This window comes from Lissotriton vulgaris, chromosome 5 (assembly GCF_964263255.1).
Source record: "Lissotriton vulgaris chromosome 5, aLisVul1.2, whole genome shotgun sequence".
In the NCBI taxonomy this organism is placed as follows: domain Eukaryota; kingdom Metazoa; phylum Chordata; class Amphibia; order Caudata; family Salamandridae; genus Lissotriton; species Lissotriton vulgaris.
The window spans coordinates 691,577,864-691,595,196 of record NC_141693.1 but is presented as its reverse complement, the minus strand read 5'-3'; the positions used below and the strand labels follow the sequence as shown (position 1 = coordinate 691,595,196).

The following is a 17,333-nucleotide window of genomic DNA, read 5'->3' as shown; positions in this document are numbered from 1 at the left end:
AGTGATGATGGTTAGAATGGTTGTAAAAAAAAGAAATAGAGCCTTGCATACAAATGTTTATCTTTGGAGCTGTCAGAATCCCTTACAGAGGAGCACACGGGGTCACTTAGGTAAACTGTGGTGGTTGAGGCCTTTTACTCCTAATGTTTACTATGGATCCAGAGTACTCTCAGTGGTAGCTGTGGAGGAACAGTGGAAGGCTTTCGCGGGTGAGGATGTGTGAATACAGATCAGTGAACACGACTCAAAACTCAAACAGCGAACAGCACTGTCAATAAATCAATGTTCAGTCAAATATTTATTTTTATAATAAAAAGAAATATATAGTGGGGGCGTGGCCAAGGAGGCCAAGATGGCAGGCACAGATTAAACAAGTATGAAACTTTATTCCTCACCTGGCAGCCATCTGCTTCTATAGCTGCACATAGGAGTTGTCATTGGTGCTGAAAAGAAAACAGCTGCTCGCACAGGCTGTGTGTCACCCGTCGATGGTGCGCTCTTGGGCCACGGCCTGCTAGGAAACTGCATGGCCCATCACAGCTTAAGGAGATGTAATGCTGGAACGACTATCACCAGCTGTGAACAGGTGATCCCATTTCCATCCCTCCCCAACTCATGATCACCTCTCAAATATTTCAGAGGGAAAGGGTGAAGAAAGCTGTACGCCGCTTGAGACCCAGAGACTCTGATAATGGGGTCCACTGCCACCTGGCGTGTGGGGGCTGCCAGTATCACAGGGCACTAGCTCCTTGCAGTGTCACACCCACTAGATGCCACAGGAGATGGGGAGCAGCCCAGGTGGAAGTCATCTCAGTGTGGATCGGTGAGCAACCATTGTAAACCTTACTTCCTTTGAGCTGCGAAGACACTGCCATGGCGACCAGACAAGACTAATCTGATGAGCGGCGCAGGCAGTCTACGGGTGGCTCCATGTGCTGTCAAGACCTTCCCTGATCAGTCTACTCAATATTGAATTTTATGGGATCCCTACTCTTTATGACCTACTTAGGAATTCCTGGTGCCTGATACGCCCTTTATTGGAACCACTGCCCATGCATCTGCTTATACTTGGGGTGCCTCAAGGAAACCTATAAGAAACTTCCTTCCTGCTTGGTGTCTCCCCCCATTGCTGACCTTCTGTGAGGGTACTTAGGGGTCCTCGTTGTGGGCTGCATGACCTCACCTGGTCTTCGGATTGTCCCTGAACTGATCCTGTGGAATAGTTAGGCTGTAACACTATCTGGACACCACTGCAGACTCTGCCTTTCACCAGAGGGTGTGATATTCAGCAACAACAGGAGCTTGCTGGGACCCTAGGCTGCACGTGCTCTGGGGTGTCAATGTCCAAACTGGCAAATACAAGTAGGCCCAAACCCGCACTGTACTATCACACTCCCTGACAAAGCTGTAACCAAAGCTCTAATGATGGGACGCTTAAGGTCCGGTACCCATCCCGCATTCTTACAACTGCCAATACCATCAGTGGGTGCTCACCGGGCCATAGACTCAATGGGCCAACCTTCCGGACCCACCTCAGTTGAAGCTAAACTTGCAGAGATAGAATGATGTTTGGTTTTCCTGGGAAGTAAAATAGATGCAATGGCAACAGATCTAATGCTACTGAGACAATCATCAGAAACTTTCTGACAGGGTCCACTTGATTGAGCAATCACTGGCAATCATCCAAAGGTGAGCAAAAATCATGCAATCTCACTTGCATACTCTATGCCAAAGGGTCTGCTCTCTTTAGGAATGTGGTGAAGATGTTGAGGGTAGGTTGAGGCAAAATGACATACAATTTGTGGGCATGCCCGAAAACATGGAGGGCCGTGGTGTAGAACTTTTCTCGAGTCCTTTATTCACAGCTTTGTCCCCACTGCGGCCTACTCACCATTCTTCTCAGTAGAGCAGGCTTACAGGGTGTCATCACTGAAGGCTCCACCAGGCTTCCCGTTCATACTGCTGGTAGCACACCTCATGCACTACAAGCCCAACGATTTGGTCTTGAGCCAGACCCACAAGCACAACATTCTGGCAGTGGACAATGCCAAAGTGCTGATTTTTACAGACTACTCCCTGGTTGTCCAGCACAAGGGTCATACTTCTTTTGCAGTCAAGTGTAGGCTGACAGAACTTAACATCAAATACTTGCTCCTATTCCCGGCCCATCTTCATATCCACGCAGTGGGCAAAGCACACTTCTTTGCGGACCGCAAGGACGTGTGAGCCCGGACATGCAAGAACTGTCCATGAACCTGATGCACTGGAGATGTCACCGTCCACTGGCGGGGCCTGACAGAGGCGCAGGAAAAGGGACTCACTGACTCTGCTACATGTACCTTTCTTCTTGAACCGGGAGGAGGTCGTCCATGGGAGACGGAGGTTGTTCCCACCCTGCCCTCTATTGCAGACAACAATGACCTAAAATCCTCAGGAGATGAGGACTCTTTGAGTTCAGGCCTCTTCCCTTGACCTTCCCTTGACCTTCTACCTCTTCCTCCCATGGTGATGCCCATGATAACCACTCAAACAGCAGGCGATATATTTTGAACTAACTTATGTTATAAATGTGTAAGTCTAGCCTTCCAGGCATGGAGATCCCTCCTGATTTCTCCCTCTGGGCTAATCACTGTCACTTTTTGAGACAATAGGGGGTATAAGCTATGTTATCTTATATGCATTTATATCGTGCTCGGATACTCTGGAGTGTCCCGGCGCGGTACCTTGCGAGCAAATAGGAGTCAGCCTTTGGAGTTCTATACAAAGAGCAACATTTTCAGCCATTTTTTGAACAGCTTGACATCTTGGATGCAGCGCAGTTTCCAAAGGGAGTGAGTTCCAAGCCAAAGCAGCCTTATAGGCCAGAGAGCTACCGCCCATTCTCATCCGGTGGAAACGTGGAATCACTGCGAGGAACTGTGCCATAGAAAATAGGTTTCTTTGGGGGCACATAGAATTTAAAGCACTTCCTGAGGTAGTAGGGCCAGACTGATACAGAGCTGTATGCACTGTGGTAAGGGCTTTAAATCTCACTCTTTCTGCAACTGGCAGCCAGCGGAGATCATGCAGATGTTGTTGTATGCTTGACCTTCGAGGGCTTTTCACTATAACCCTGTCTGCGGCATTCTGGATAGACTGAAGTTTTTTCAACTGGTAACCAGGAACGCCCACATGAAGAGCGTTCGCATAATCAATGCATGACAATATTAGGGTGCAAGTGACCATCTCTTTAGCCGGCTGTGGTAGAAGTGGCAGAAATTACTTAAGAGATCTTAGGACACCAAAACATTGTCCGGCTAATTTTTATATCTGGGTGGTAAACCTGAGATCCTTATTAAACCAGATCCCCAGATTTTTTACAGGTTGGCCCTCGGAATTGGGTAAAGGATATTCAGCCGGCCAAAGGGATCCCTTGAATTGAGAAGGAAAGGTACAGTTCAAGAGGATTTTGGACTTATCCTCGTTGCACTTAAGCTCCGCAGCATGAAGCCATTTAAAAACGGCTGTCAGACTGACTCTGGCCTGAGCCGGGGAAGAGTCATCTTTACTCCAGGTAAAGAGGAGCTGGGTGTCATCAGCATAGGCAATGACCTTAGCCCCCAGCTCCTCTGCCAGATAGATCAGAGGAGTCATATCAATATTAAAGAGACAAAGGCGTAGGGTAGATCCTTGAGAAACTCCAGTGGACAGAGCTTGTGACGTAGAGATGAGTGGGGCCAACCAGACTTGCTGTGAGTGTTGGTCCAAAAAAGAACCAACCCAATGCAGCGCAGACCCTGTCACCTCAATGTCAGCCAACCGGGCCAGCAACAGCGAGTGAGATACGGTATCAAATGCTGCAGAGAGGTCTAATAAAATCAGAGCAGCTCTGCCGCCAGCATTCAAAAACTCTCTGATGGCCTCAGTCACTTCAACCAAGGCCAACTCCATACTATACTTGGCCCTAAATCCAGATTAAGCTGGATGGAACAATTGCGAAAGAATCTTGCAGAGTGATGGAGGAAAAAGCAGAGAAAACAGAGGATCCATGAGGTCTCCCTGGCACAGCTGATGGGACAGCACCCTCAACTGATAAAGTTATGGTTGAGGATATCTTAAAATTTTCTTTAATTACCAGAATTATTTTGCTGAAAAAGCTCTATAATTTCTCACACCAAGCAGCCGACGAAGGAAGAATAGTACTTTCAGCCGTGGGTGCCTGGAAACTCTGTACAATTGAGAAGATGTCCTTAGCACTATTTTTTGAAAGAGCAATTCTCTCAGCATAGTACATGCTTTTAGCCTGCAGAAAGGCAGCATAATACCGTTTTTGAGCTATCCTCAATAGCCCTTTAGCCAGGGGGCAATAGAATTGACGCCAGCTCCGCTCTAATTTTTTACATACCCTCTTCTGAGTTTTGAGCTCCTCAGAGAACCAAGATTTCGAAGGGGAGTCTCTGCTTAGTCTGTGGGGGAGAGGAAGAGAAAGTAAGCTTGGCCGCCTAAGTGATCCAGCTGTTAACATTTTCCCAAGCAACCGCCACATCTTGGGCTAAGTCTGGCTTAGACTCTGCCAAGGCTGATCTGAAGGCGTCTGGATTTATTTTGGGCGCCAGTCTGTGCTGGGTGTTTTTTTTTTGGGAGGAGAGGGTCTTTAAAACACCAGGAGAAAGGAATAACCGCATGATCAGTCCAGGTAACTTGAAAAGGGGGCATAATAATAATGGGAAAATTAGAGCAAATAGTGTCCAGGATGTGACCTCCACAGTGAGTAGGGGAATTAACCCATTGGGATAGCTGGGCCAGTTGTAATGAATCAATGAACTCCCTTGTATCCCCTTCCTCAGTACAGTCTAAATGGATGTTTAAATCCCGATAAGAAGAAAGTGGGAGAAATGCAATGAGTGAGGGATAATAATGTCATCCAATGTTTTCAAAAAGGTGCCTGCAGGACCACATACCCCCCCAGTGAGAATTGTGGGGAGATGGTAAGGGAAAAATCCAAAGCATCTCCATCTCCAATGCTCACAATATCACCTCGTTGAAAGGACCACTTTTCCCTATACACCACCGCAACCCCACCTCCTCTGCCCATTATGCGATCGACCCGGGACACTTTAAAACCCCGGGGAACAGCTAATTCTATAACAGGGTTGGCAAACTCATGGAGCCACGTCTTTGTGATGAAAAGCAGATCCAGAGGCTAATCCTTGATAAGGTCCCAAACGCCCTGAAAGTGGCAGACCAAGGAGCGAGCGTTAATAAGGGCTGCCTGGATAGAGGGGCCCGCGTAACTGTCTCCTCCTAGGAACACTGGGGCGGGAGTGTTTGTGGTGCGCAATGAAACGTTACACAACTCACAAGTAGTGTCAGGGTATTCCAAGACATCGCAAGGAAGGCACGGGCAATGAGGAGTACGAAGCTCAGCACGGCCTTTGGGGTGCAACAGAAGGTTGTGGAATGAAACGCTCATAGTGGCTGACGCTAGCCGCTTCCGGGATGCTGATGGGTGCAGACGGGCTTGCCTTAGGCGTGCCTTTGGCACGCCAGCAGTGAGCCCGCTGCGCGCACTTGCAGCGTGCATTTTTATATGCCCGCCTCCCCTAACAACTAGAGCACGCATTGCAAGAATGGCGTCTCTAACCTTGAGCCCAGAAATCAGACCAAGAAAGAAGCGTGCAGGGAGGGGAGGAATCTCCGCCCCAAAGTGCAGTGCAGGTAAGATTAAAGCATCAAATTCAATTTCTTTCAAAAGTAATTAAAAAAAGCAGTTAAAACAAGAGTGTATAAAAGTTTTAAAAACTCAATTTAAAAATGCCAGAAAAGATGTAAAATGCTCCACGACCCAACCAGCCCACTAAGGTGTTCAATCCCCTATTGCCACCAGAACGTCACTTTTTTGGACATTCCTGTGGCAATAGGGGCTTTACCTTACTTACAAGTCTGAGTAAAGCCATTTAACGTGGCTTAGCGCTGCCTTGTAAATTACGCCCTCTTTCACGCTTTGCTTAGCGTGAAAAGGGTGGGCAGTGGGTGTTGCGGAGGGCGTTCCACTGCAACACCCATTGGTTTTGACACTGCCCCCTATTTACAAAGGTTACGTAAATAGGAGTCAGCGCCAAAATTAAGACCAATGAAAACCTGGTCTTAACTTGGTGAAATGAGAAATAAAGCATTTCTTCTCGTTTTTGCAAGGCAGCACACGTGGAAAAAGCAAACGTCTTGAATTGTTTATGTTTAGGAAGGTTTCCCTTCCTGCATAAAAACATCTTTTAGAAAAATGCCATTTCATAACTTATGTGTGCTGCATAGAAGTGACAAAACGGCATTTTAAGATTGCTTATGTGCGGGAAAGGACACCTTCCTACACATAAGCTATCTTCCCCTGAATGCAGACACCCTTGCACTATGGGTGCAAGGGTGCCTGCATTGTCGCTAGGTAGCTAAGTGTAGCGCCAGCGCAGGGGTAAAAGCAAGGCTGCACAATATTCTTCTAAATATGGTGAAGCCTTGCGTTTCTGAAGTGGCGGAGTGGGACGTTAAGCCATGACTGCTAAAGCCTCACTCTGCCACTTCTTTGTACATATGCCAATAGGATGCTCCAGGGGTCAGCTCTGTATATTGGGACATGACCCCTGCTCACATTTTCGACCTGGGCAATTCTGCCCCCCACCCAGTAGGAGGAGGATTCGAGAAGGCAAGCTATACTCATGCTTACTTCTCCTACCACACCATTGGCTCAACCTGACCCCCCAAGAAGCCACAGACAGGAACACCCCCACGGGCAGACCCTGTGCAATTACATTGCATTATGGTGCCCCTGGGGCATGCTGTACAGAATGGCTGAGACACCCTGGGAACTCACACCATTTGGCTGTGTTGGGCAGGTGTGCTTCACTCCTCCTAACTTCCTTCCTACGCCTATATAATCATGTCATAGATTAGCACTTCCCTTGATTGCCCTTTCCCCAGCACACTACATGAGTGGTCTGATGGCCGTCAAAGTTATCTCAGACGGGATGTGGCCACAATATAATCACCTCCCCTGCCACTGCCAATGTCCTAACACCAGCCCCTTCACACTGGCCTCTCTTTCTCTATAGGTTGGGACAGATGCCCATTGCATCCCTGCTCTCATTGGTATTATATGCTGTTTGCATTACAGGTTGTCTTTTTCTTAGTTTTTTGGTTTCTTTTTATGACCTGCACTCAACTTGTTATATGCACTCGGGACTGGTCAAGCGTTTCCCTCCCAGGCTGGACTGAGCGCTACCTATGTCAAACCCATCACAATGACTGCCATCAACATTGTGGAATGTCCGGAGATGCACACCCCTTCCCGTCGATGCACTGTGTATTCATACTTATGCCACAAAGAGACACATCTAGCGTTTTTACAGCAATTCCACATTATGCAGATTGATGCCCTGCAGTTGCAGAAGAGTAGGAGGGACAAGCGTATTTCACTAACTATTCCTCCTCACACAGTCATAGATCCAGAGGTGGAAGGCTACTTGGACAGCTGACAAGTGCTACTCGGTACAATATATGCACCCAACACTGAACAGGCGCTCTTCCTAGACTCGTTATCTATGCTGTTGGCATGGTGGCTTGGGCCCCCCTGGCTGCTAGGCGGAAACATCAAAGGTGTCCTTGATGTGGCTCCGGATCTCTCCTTTCTGCCCCTGCCCCGCACCTCGGTCACCGCAAATGCGCTCGCATTAACCACATGGCTGCAACACTAGGGCCTACTAGACACTTGGCACCAGCGTGGCACACACACACAAACTCATTCTATTCACATACACACAGATTGCATGTCCGCATAGACTACCTTGGTAGGACCCACTCTGATCATAACTCATTACAGCTGCAACTAAAATGGGAATGTGCCTCCCGATTCCCACGTGGCAGCTGTAGGAGTCAACACTAGAAGATCCCCCATTATGAGCACCTGCTGGTGCTAACATAACCAAATACTTTGACCTCAACACTGAAAGCGCTAACTCCAGAATGAGAGAATGTGACACCTTCAAGGTGTCTGTCAGGGGTCACTGCCTGGGCAATGCGCTGAACATGCGGCGTCAACTTGACAGTGAAATATCCCACTTTGAACAGTGGCTACTTAAACTTGAGGATCAGGCTCTATCCTTGGAATCAGGCAGAACATGGCTAAACAAAGCCCAGCGAGATCACACTGCACTGCTGGAGAGGCTGACTTGTCTAAATTACGTAGCACATACTGCTAAGACACAAGCTGAAGCTGACAAACCAGGGGTAATGTGGGTGTGGCTAATACACCGGGAGCAGCCATGACGTCCCATATTATCTATTCTGTCTGACGCTGGGCTCCTTCTACATACACAAAGGGAGATACATGCTGCATTCACACGCCATTATACACATCAGCAACTGTGGTGACATAGGAGAAGATTGGGGAATTCCTCATCAATGCTCTCCTAACCCAGGCCACATTTGAGCAATGAGAGGAACCTAACAAGGACATTACAAACTTTGAGATAGAGGAATCCATATGTTGCTCGCCACGGGCGAATCCCCCAGCCCTGATGGACTGCCATCTGAATTTTATTATTTCTTTCCATCATCGTTGGCAAAACAACTAAAATAAATATATGATTAAACCTTGTCAGCAGCCTGTTTACCACCCACATTAAATGATGCCTTACTCATCCGTTTCCCAATCTAGGGAGGGACACACAGGTCCTAGAGAACTACAGACCCCTAGCACTTCTAAACACCGACTATAATATACTTGTGAAGATCGTAGCTGGGAGCCTGGCCCCTTTGGTCCCACAGCTGGCCACCCTGACCAGAATGGCTTAGTGCCAGCCTGGAGCTCATCCTTGAACCCATGCCACTTTTGTCGGGTACTGGAAAATGCCCCACAGATGCATTCACAGTCTGAATGCCTGATCTTCAGTCTGCAGAAAGTATTTGACTCCCTTGCATAGCCCTGTCTAGTCGAGGTCCTCTCCCGCTATGGTACCTGCTTTATTTGCCTATTCAAACTACTGTATGCTAGTCCAATAGCCAGGGTTAAGATTGGTTATCACATATCAGATCCATTGAAGATATAGAGAGGCACACGTCAGGGTTGCCCACTAGCCCCACTCTTGTTCTCCCTGGCAATGAAGAGTTTAGACCATTTACTTCATGCACAGGTCCAACGATGGGGTATACTACTGAGTGATGACACACAATCTGTCTCACTTTACGTGGACAACATGCTCCTTTACCATCAGAATAGCCATGCAATCCCACTCCCCATTGAACATCTGCTTACTTGATTTGCTACAGTATTGGCCCTGATAGTAAAGTGGGACAAATCTTGTCTTTTCCAGTTCAAGACCACTACACCTGACCCACCTGCCTGCATCAGTGGCATCCGTTAGGATATGTTTCGATCCAAGCTTAGATATCTTGGTATTCGTATTGATCATGCACCCGAGGAACTTTTGGATGGTAACTTGACCACGCTGAGGGTGCAAATAGTGTTCTGACAGACCCTCCACTATTGGTGGCAGGCCAAGTGGCCCTCACGCAGATGGTTATGCTACTGCACCTGCTTTACTACTTTGCTACCCTGCCCTTGTATATCAACAAACTTTTCTTCCACTCTTTAGAATGTTTAACAGGCAACTTTATATGGCACAGCACATGGCAAAGGGTGACCCTCTCTAAACTCTTTCTCCCAGCCGAATGCGGTGGGCTAGGTGTACCTAACTATGAACATAATTATCTAGCCTCACAACTACAATAGGTGGCGCGCTGGTCCATTGGATGCCAGTTGTAATGCACTGCGTCCATCCTCCTTCAATGGGACCTGGAACATGTACGTCATGCTTTCCCATCTGCTAGCTAGGACACCACTGCTGCAGGCACTCGTGCCTTGGGTTGCATGTAGTGGCTTGCTTGGGTCCCTTTATCTCACCTGTTCGGTGACACAGTACACCCCTGTGCTCTCACTGCTTGGCATGCCCCTGGGAACTGTGACAACCTCTGTCATGTGGCAGTTTCACATAGTGTGGGACTTGGGACTCTCCAGTGGAGAGGAAGACAACATCACCGAAGGACCAGAGGACACCATACCCCTTGAGGTCGAGAAGAAAACACCGAAGGAGGTAAGAGAGTCGGCGAAGCCCAAACAATCCACTGATACTCGCAGAAGTGAGTCACAGCCCTCGAAAGGAGCATGGCCGTCGAAACACTCGACGTCTGTAACTACATCCGAAGACAGACAGCCCATCGGTTCCTTCAAAAAGGACTCCCAGACGGGGAAAACCCAAGAAAAGGGGAAGGCGTCGAAGAGCAGCCACGTAAGAGAGGCCACAACGTCGAAAAATGAAGGCCTGAAAGCGGCTACAACTTCGATGTTGGCAAGCGCGAAAAGAAAAGGCGGAATCCTTGACGCTGAACACGCAGCTGGGATTGAAAAGAAGAAGAAAAGGCTTGAGGTCAAAATGGCAAGCATCTTGCAACGATATACAACATTCCGTCGAAACCTGCGGCCAAGCCCAAAATGTGCATCGAGGAATTTCAACCACCGACCACATCATAACCTGGCGAGGAACAGGAGGAGGAAGAGCTGTACTACGGCGACGCCGAAGGGGAGGAAGACGGGCAAACTTACCAGGGCTCGACATCCTCGGAGGCACCGGACTTGCCGTGGCATGTTCTTAATGCCGAATCCCCAGAAGAAGGTGTAAAACCGTATCCCTCGAGGCATTTGCCACCAGACGACATAGGGATCTTCAAAAGAGCTGCAGACACATATGGAGTGCAGCTAGAGTAAGAGAAACCCCAATCTTGCTTCCTCTTGGAGACATTGTTGTCATCACAGACTAGAAGCCAGTTCCTGCCCATGCTCCTAAGTGTGCTGGACCAGGGGAAGGAGGCCTTCAAGGAACCTGCTATGTGTAAAGCAGTAACCCCAAGAACAGAGAAGAAATATAAACATTCTTCAAAGGACCCTATGTATATTAGTGGATCAGTACCTGCCGACTCAATTATCACATCCACGGCTAGGAAGATGGCAAATATACCCACAAACACAGGACCACCACCAGATAAGGAGAGCAGGAGAATGGACCTAATGGCGAGGAAGATGGAAAGAAGTGCGGCGATCCAATGGCTCATCGCCAATTCCAATGCTCTCATCAACAGGCAAGCATACTAGCAATTGGATGAAGTGGGCGAACTCCTAAAACACCTGCCATGCAATACCAGAGAAGGGCGAGCCACCTGGCAGAAGAGGGAAAGAACATGGCAAATACATGTTTGAAGTCCACCGTAGATGCAGCGGAGACATCAAGCAGGCAGATGATGCTTGGAATAACAGAGAAGAGGCATGCCTGGCTAAGGATCTCCTGTTTGAAGAATGAAGTTCAGAACAACATTCTCAACACACCCTTCAATGGGGAACAGCTGTTTGGTGCTCCAGTTGATGAAAAATTGAATCAACTCAAAAAGGACAACAAAACAGCTAGGTCCATGGGAGCGCAGCAGTTCGGAGGTATGAGAAGAGGGACACCATCAAGTAGGCCAGCGGGTGGGGGAACCACCAACCTGTGGCACCACACCGAACCTTCCAACAAGGTTATCAAAGAGGTAACCAGGGATAACAGCAGGGATAGCAGCAGCAAAGCTATCAGTACCAGCCCAGAGGACAATCCTTTCTAGGGCGCGCACAAGGAAGGGGAAACGGACAGAGAGGGGGTTAGCAATCCACATCCTAGTGACTCCTTAGTTGAACCAACGCACACCCAGCCAACATCTCTAGGGATGCAGAAAGGTACAACACAAGGATAAAGACCAAATCAAGATCAAATCAAATCAGGTTTTTGTTAAGCGTGACTACTCACCCGTAAGGGTCTCAAGGTGCTGGGGGTGTTGGTTCGCAGGGTCCAGTCCATCAAGAAGGGGGTCTGTCGACGAGCCATGTTTTGAGGTTTCTTGCAAAGATGGGGGGAGCGATGTTATCTGTCTGAGGTGGAGCGGAAGGTCATTCCAGGCACTGGCCACGCGGAAGGAGAAGGAGCGGCCTCCGGATCGGGTCTTTCTGGTGCGTGGGACCACGGCGTAGGAGAGCTGGGCTGATCGTAGGGTCCTTTGGGGTGTGTGGAATTTGAGTCTGCTGTTCAGGTATGCTGGTCCCGTGTCGTGGAGGGCCTTGTGAGCATGGGTTTGCATCTTGAAGGTGACTCTAGCTTCAATGGGGTGCCAGTGGAGTGTGCACAGGTGCTGGTAGATGTGGCAGTGGCTTGGAAGGTTGAGGACCAGTCTTGCGGCGATGTTTTGGATGTTCTGTAGCTTGCGGTTGAGGTTTTTGTTTATTCCGACATAGAGTGCGTTGCCGTAGTCGAGCCTGCTGGTGACCAGGGCGTGAGCGATTGTCTTTCTGTGTTCGAGGGGGATCCATTTGAAGGTCTTACGTGGGTGACAGAGGGTGTGGAAGCAGGAGAACGAGACGGAGTTGATCTGGTGGTCCATTTTGAGCTCTGAGTCCAGGATGATTCCCAAGTTGCATGCGGGGTCCATGGAGGTGGGCGGGCTTCCGAGGGGGGGGGGGTCAGCAGGTGTCGTTCCAGGCGTCTGGGCCCATGATGAGTACTTCTGTTTTGTTTGTGTTTAGTTGTAGGCAGCTGTTGTTCATCCATTTGGCGACGGTTTCCATGCCTTCTCGAAAGTTGTGTCTGGCGGTGTTGTAAATTGTAAATTGTAAATTGATACTTGTATAGCGCACTACTCACCCGCAAGGGTCTCAAGGCGCTTGTACGAATACCGCTGTGGAACCCATCCTGGCTTTCCCTGTGAGGCGTCCACTCCTGGGCACCCCCAAGGTGGAGGCCAGGCATCCTTAGCGTTGTGGGGGCCGTTGTGGAGATTAAGCAAGCTATTACCCAGAGTTGCAGAGTGGGACTCCATGAATGGAATAGGCACAGAGGCGAGAATTATCAGGTCCGTGGAATTTTTTAGCCCAAGACCCGTCGAGGCGGGAAACTGAACCCTGGTCCCGGGCTAGATCTCTGCATCAGGGTCTGCCGCTCTAACCATTGAGCCACACTTTTCTACTATTCATTGGATAGGGAGAGGATGAGTTGGGTGTCGTCTGCATATGACACAATGTTGAGACCATAGGTTAAGACGATAGGGGCGAGCGGAGCCATGTAGACGTTGAAGAGTGTAGGGCTGAGGGAGACCCCTGGGGGACTCCGCAGGTGGTAGTTGTAGGGTCTGAGAGGAAAGGGTGGATTCTAAACCACTGTGTCCTACTGTTAAGGAAGGAGCGGATCAAGTCGAGGGCCATGTCTTGGATCCCTGCGTCGTGGAGTCTGCATATTAGGGTGCGGTGAGAGACTGTGTCGAATGCCACTGAGAGGTCGAGGAGGATGAGGGCTGCTGTTTCTCCTTTCTCCAGTACGGTACGGATGTCGTCTGTTGCGCCAAGGAGGGCGGTTTCCGTACTGTGTTTTTTTCTGAAGCTGGATTGGGAGGATGTTGTGCTCTTCGATAAATGTGGCGAGTTGACTGTTGATGGCTTTCTCAATGACTTTCGCTAGCAAAGGGAGCAGGGAGATGGGTCTGTAGTTTTTGAGGTCGGTGGGGTCCGCCGAGGATTTCTTCAGGAGGGGGTTGATCTCAGCGTGTTTCCAGTCATCAGGGAACGAGGTGGTTGCCAGGGAGCGCTTGATGGTGGGGCAGAGCATGGGTGCGATGGTGTTGGCGGCTCTGTTGAAAATGAGTTGGGGGCAGGGGTCCGGGTCCATGGGGGCCCCGGAGTGGATTGACTTCATCGTCTTCAGTGTGTCTTCAGTGGTGAGGACTGTCCAGTTGTCGATCGGTGGCTTCAGGGTGTCGGGGTGGTTGGTGGTTGGTGAGTGTTCAGTGTGTTGGTTGTCTACGTCGAAGTTGTCGTAGATGCTCTTGATTTTGTTGTGGAAAAAGGTGCTGAGTTTGTGGCAGAGGTCTTGTGAGGGAGGGATGTCGGTGGGCTCGCTGGTGGGTGGAGTGAACTCCTTGATGATGTTGAAGAGTTCTTTGCTGTTGTGCGCACAAGTGGAGATACTGTCTTCAATCGCTTTTTTCCTCGTTTTTCTGATGAGTTGGTGGTGGGCGTTGGAGGCGGCTCTGAAATTGTTGTGGGCTTCTGTGGATTTGGTCGTCCTTCAGGCCTTTTCGAGGTGGTGGCAAGTGCGTCTGGACTCTCGAAGTTCGGTAGTGAACCATCTATCTTTCTTGATGTGGGTGTTGTTGTTTTTCTTGAGGAGGGCTATGGTGTTGGCGCTGCTGGAGATTTATCTGTGCAGGGTTCAGGCTGCGGTGTTGGCATCGTTGATTTCCACAATGGTTGGGGTGGAGTTGCTGAGCGATGAGGTTAGCTGGTCGTTGGTGATTCTGGTCCAGTTTTTTCGTGGGACCAGGTGCTGGTGTCTGTGGATGGTGCGTGTTCTGAAGGGGAAGTGGACGCATCGATGGTCAGTCCATGGTAGTTCGGTGATGTGGCTGAAGATCAACAACAGTTCCTCCAGCACACAACACCAGTAGGAGGCTGGATAAAACACTTTATGGGATCTACTCCACCTACTTCCACATACCAAAAATGGACAGAATCTTACGGCCAAATCTGGATCTAAGATTCTTGAACAGGTTCATAAAAACTCAAAGATTCAAAATAACAAAACTCCAAGAGGTCATACCCCAGCTACAAAAAGGGGATTACATGGCAACTATCAACTTAAAGGACGCTTACTTGCACATTCCATCAACAGCAAACACAAACATCTACTAAGGTTTATGATCAACAAGACTCACTACCAGTTCACAGTGCTGGGATTAGGACTCAAATCAACACAAAGGGTTTTCACAAAATGCCTGGCAGCAGTAGCAGCACACTTAAGGAGGCAAGCGATACATGTATACCCATACCTAGACGACTGGCTGGTAAAAGCAAACTCATACAGCAAGTGCAAGCAGCACATGGAAGTAGTCCTACAAACATTAGCCCAACTAGGGTTTTCAATCCATTGGGGAAAATCATCAATAGAACTAGAACAAGTATAGATATTCTTAGGTGCCGAGATCAACACCATACAGAGCAAGGTGATTCCAAGTGCAAAGAGAACCTTGTCCATATTGAAGGAGACACATCTGTACCAAAAGGGGCAAGTTCTGACAGTGAGGACAGTCAGCAAACTGATGGAATGATGGCGTCATGCATACATTTGGTCCCAAATATCTGACTACACATGAGGCCATTCCAAGAATGGATCCAACAACAATGGTCACAAGCAACAGGGACTTGGAAAGATGTAGTGGTTGTCACGCAAACAATACAGCACGATATAGCGTGGTGGAACAAGAGGAACATTACACAATGGAAACCTTTCACACAACCAACTCCAACGGTGACCATCACAACAGATGCCTCCCAGAGGGGATGGGGAGCACACACAAGCACCCTCAAGGTGAGGTGACTGTGGTCACAACAGGATGCGATAAAGCACATCAACTACCTAGAGCTAAAGACAGTGTTCCTAGCCTTAAAAGCCTTTCAGAAACAACTGTACGGACACAGGTACTAATCCAAATGGACAATGCAACCACAATGTTCTATATCAATAAGCAAGGAGGTACACAGTCAGTGACACTATCAGTGCTGGCACAAGAAATATGAAGGTGGGCAATTCCAAGACAAATAGACTTGCTAGCAATACATCTACCAGGGAAGGATAATGTGGAAGCAGACAGACTCAGCAGACAGATGTCGGCATTCCACGAATGGAAAATCAATCAACAAGAAATCCAAAATATATTCCACAAATGGGGAACTCCGCAAATAGACCTATTTGCAATGCACCAAAATGCAAAATGCCAAAACTTCGCATCCAGACAACCGTGCAAACGGTCCCTAGGGAATGCGCTACGGATAAGCTGGTCAGGGACATTTGCCTACGCTTTTCCACCGATACCACTGCTACACAGGGTACTAAACAAATGCAGATTCAGCAACATGACGCTAATACTGATAGCACTGCAGTGGGCCAGACAAACCTGGTTCTCACAGATCATGGAGATGGCACAAGCGCCCGCACACAGGTTCCCCACAAGAAAGGACCTGTTAACAATGCCAGATGGAAGGGTTCTACACCCAGAGCCGGAGAGCCTCAGCCTTGCAGCATGGCTCCTGAAGACCTAGAGTTTGCACACCTCAAACTGCCGGCAAGAACAATGGCAGTGCTCAGAGAGGCAAGGAGACTGACCACAAGAACGTGCTACGTAACAAAGTGGAAAAGATTCTCTGAATGGTGCATTATGGAGAAACTACAAACAAAAGTTACCAAGAAATCAACTGTTCTAAAATACTTAATGCATCTACTACAAAATAAACTAAGCTACACATCTCTAAGGGTGCACTTAGCAGCAATAGTGGCTTACACAAGAGGAGAAACGGGGAAGAGTTTCTTCAACTTCCAAGTAGTAAAGATATTTCTAGAAGGGGCAAAGAGAATCACACTTCCAAACCGAATGCCAGCTCCAGCATGGAACCTCAACTTAGTGCGAACACAATTGATGAAGGCAACATTTGAGCCTATTCATAAGGTAACGCTGCACCTGCTCATGCTAAAGACAGCCTTCTTAGTAGCTATCACATCGCTACAAAGAGTGAGTGAATTACAAGCGCTAACACTACAAGAATCCTACCTACAAATACACAATGATAGGATTGTAATGAGAACGGACCGCGATTTCATGCCAACGGTGGTGGCAATTCCACATCAATCAGACATTTCAAATATCAAATTTTTCCAAAAACCACCCACAAGCACAGAAAGAGTGTTACATACACTAGATCCCAGGAGGGCAGTAATGCACTATATAGAAAGGACAAAGGAGTGCAGGAAGACAAAGCAATTCTTTGTGTCTTTTGCCAGCAGTTTTTTGGGACGACCAGTTACCAAAAATACCATTGTATGATGAATTGCACAAACCATACAATTCTGCCACAAACAAGCAGGGCAACATTTACAAGGAGCAGCCCATGCTCACTCAACACGGAAGAAAGGAGCAACAATTGTGTTTCTAGCAAACACACCTATACATGACATTTGCCAAGCCTCGACATGGTCATCAGTGCACACGTTCACTAAGCACTACTGCACAGATATTCAAATGAACAAGGAAGCGCAAGTGGGACAGAAGGTCTTACAACACATATTCAGTAAACAGAGCTCATCTTCATCCCAGCCACCACAAACCTAACAAACTGCTAAAAAGTCTATGCACAGCATAGTGAATCAAGAAAGATTCCCGCGGCAAAATATATAGTTTCTTAC

At 48.4% G+C, this 17,333-nt stretch overlaps 1 protein-coding gene across 1 annotated transcript in view; it reads left to right on the top strand.

Annotated features, from left to right (window-relative positions):
- COL13A1 (collagen type XIII alpha 1 chain) overlaps positions 1-17,333 on the top strand; it is a 368,078-nt gene that overhangs the window by 206,242 nt on the left and 144,503 nt on the right. The window lies entirely within an intron of this gene.